Below are 3,244 nucleotides of genomic sequence, written 5' to 3'. Positions count from 1 at the left end.
TCAGAACCAGTGGTTGGTTTTTCTGGGTGGTGACCAAGAGCCTTCTGTTTCTTCTACCCTTGGAAGAGATATTTATTGTAAAATGGTCTCTGAAAGAGGGTATAAGAATGCATCTATACGAAAAACCATGCTAGCTAACGTCCTAAACTCTGACTGCCAGTGTGCTTCTCAGAGGTTGGGAAGGAGGGAATGAACAGAAACGAGGGACATTCTACCCAGATACATGACGTGCCCGGGAAATGAGACTTCTCTCTGTCCGTAGGGTGCAGTCGTAACAGATGGGGATAAAGCCCGTTTCCAGGGTAAGGTTGCATGGAAGACAGAATCCCACAGCGTAATAAAATCAAGCTGCATCAGATCTCTCAGGAGGTCCCTCAGAGAAAGAAATGAGATAAAAACGATACTTTTCTCCCTCTCCTTTCTCTGCCCCCTCCCACTTTTCACTAACAGAAGAGGCCGAAGTCCCCGCACCACAGTTCATTTCTCCGGGTGGGAGTTGCTGGGGAAACCCGCGGTGACTGTGCCTGGAGCCCCCCAGGCCCTGCGGACAGGCACACAAGGACCACTGAAGCCTGCCGGCCGCCACTGCACTCAGCTCTGGGACAGACCCCTAGGCCAGTTCCCAGTGGGTTTCTGTCCACTGCATCATAACCAAGAGGGGAGGGAGTGGCTGGGGAAGCTCCAGGCAACCTTGGACTTCAAGTTAAGAGATTAGTTTTGTGAACAGAGACACAGAGTTACACCCTGGGGCTTTCTGGAGTAAAGATTAAACTGGGATAAGGGGAACCTGGTTCTGGTTGGAACCGGGCCTCGGTTTTCCATGTATAACACAAGGCCGTGGACTCCATGGTCTCTGAGAGGGACTGGTTAGAACTGAAGGGGATCCCAATTGGTTGCGGGTCCACCAGATCCCACACGTTGTATGCAAACCTGTGTGTTTTCACCGAAGGTGTCTGGAATTCCCCAATTAGTAAGAACCATTAAGTTGATTTTTCAAGAGTTCATCTAAGTGATAATTTTATTGAAGTCCCTTCATTGGGCTTTTAAGGATTTCAAAATCATGTTGTTGCTGTTGTTGTTTTTGCAAATGTATTGTGAGTAGCAAAAACCAGGGCTGCCTATGTCCCATCTAGCATTAATCCTTCAAGGCATGTTCAAAAATGAACCTAGCTGTTATTCTTCAACCAAGAAAATCATCTGCTATAACTTTAATAGACTCTGAATCGTTTTAGATTTAAAAAACACAAAGCCTTAGGCAGCTAATGATCTTACGACCTTAAATTTGTGTGTGCATCCAACCGAGATTAGAATACTCTGTGTCTCTAAAAAACATCTGTACAATAATTTTTTTTTCTTACAGTTTGGAGTTATCCCTTACAGGTTATACATATGTTCTTAAGGAAATCTGAAATGGTCTTTAGGAATAAGTTGCTTTGAAATCACCAATAAGGCAAAAAGTTTATTTCCTTTTGGAAAATGATTAACAAGGGATTACCCCCCCCCCCCCACTTCTCCAGGCAAGAATTGGTGATTTATGTTCTAAGTAAGGATTCTGGAGTCTGGGCAATTCTACCACTTATCTGTTTAGATTATGAGAATTCTATTTTTATTTCCCCAGTCTTCAATTTCTTTTTGCACCTGAAAAATAAAAGCTAGTGAAAAACTAAAGATGCTCAGACCTCTCCCTCCTCATTGATGGTCTGGTTGTCCCAACAGGGGCTACAAATGCCCTGTTCTCTGCCTAGATACCTGGACTTACCGGACACAAGATGGTGCTTGTCCATAGTAGCTACTTTCTAATTCCTTTGTGAATTAAGAACAAATGTTTCTTTCTTGTCCTTAGTTCACCTGAATGCTCCTGAAACCTGAACACATCAGTAAATAAGGGAGCCTTATTTTAATAGGTTTTTTCTCTTTCTTTGAGTGACAGAAGTTTCACAATGTCTTAATTTTCCTATAATTTCTAAAAGGCAAATTTCACTGGGGCCAGGAAGGCATTCTCGGATTTATCCAGATGATGTAGAAACCACTGTTGCAGTGGCTGAAAGTCAAAGCTCAGTTACACCAACTGGGTCTGGTTCCCGGGGTTTTTGACTGTGAAGTCCATCACCTTTGGAAGCCACAGTAACCGAGTCACAGTAGCGAACTGCTGTATACTAATATATCTGTGAGGAAGGGGAGAAAGTGGATTTTCCTTTCAAAGACAGCACATTCATAACTTAGGATAGAAAATCTCTGGAATGTTGTTAGTTTTAAAGATTTACTTTCAACCAACAAAGTTTTCCTTGGTTAGTTACATACCAAGGAAAATTATTCTTATAAAGAATTCTTGGCCCTGGCTGGTTGGCTCCATGGTAGAGAGTGTCGGCCCAGCATATGGATATCCCGGGTTTGATTACCGGACAGGGCACACAGAAGAGCCCATCTGCTTCTCCACCCCCTTTCCCCTCCCCTCCCCACCCTCCCCATCCTGCAGCCAGGGCTCCAGCCAGGGCTAGACTGATTTGAGCACATTGGCCCTGGGCACTGAGAATGGCTCCATGGACACTGCCTCAGGCACTAAAACAGCTCAATTGCAAGCATGGCCTCAGATGGGAGGAGTATCGGTCCCAGATGAGGGTTGCTGGGTAGATCCTGGTTGGGGTGCATGTGGGAGTCTGTCTCTATCTCCCCTCCTCTCATGTGGAATAAGGAAAAAAAAAAAGAATTCCTATAAAGAATTATTCCAAGTGTCACTGCTGCTTTGTACAGACAGATATGATTTATTTTGATTTGCTCCCTTAACAACGACATATGGGATGGTACGCTTTTATGGGAGATACTTTGTCCTAAGGTGAGCAGAGCACTTGTTGTAAAGACTGTCATTTACACTGCCTGGGACATGGTGATCTGCACTCCACAGGAACACCACCCATGTGACAGGTGGTGCCAGCACGTTGGGGACAATGGAGAGGTTAAGGGATACACCTGTCCCCCACTTGTTCCAGAAAACACTTTGCAATTGAGAATCACAGAATTCTACCAAAGACAATGTCTTACGATAGAAGGCGTCCTATCATGTCACCTTATCCGAATCTGTCACGACCTCATTTTATACAGGGGCAAGGCGGGTAGCAGGTGGTGACAAGTTCCCCTGAAGTCATATAGCTGAGGTGACTGGAAGCCCAGGCTCCTCTGAATCCTGGCCCAGTGCTCCCACGACATCTCATGGACACCTCACAGCCTGTGGAGAAGGAGGCTACCT

Source organism: Saccopteryx bilineata, chromosome 1 (genome assembly GCF_036850765.1).
Source record: "Saccopteryx bilineata isolate mSacBil1 chromosome 1, mSacBil1_pri_phased_curated, whole genome shotgun sequence".
NCBI lineage: Eukaryota > Metazoa > Chordata > Mammalia > Chiroptera > Emballonuridae > Saccopteryx > Saccopteryx bilineata.
This window is presented reverse-complemented; position numbering follows the sequence as displayed.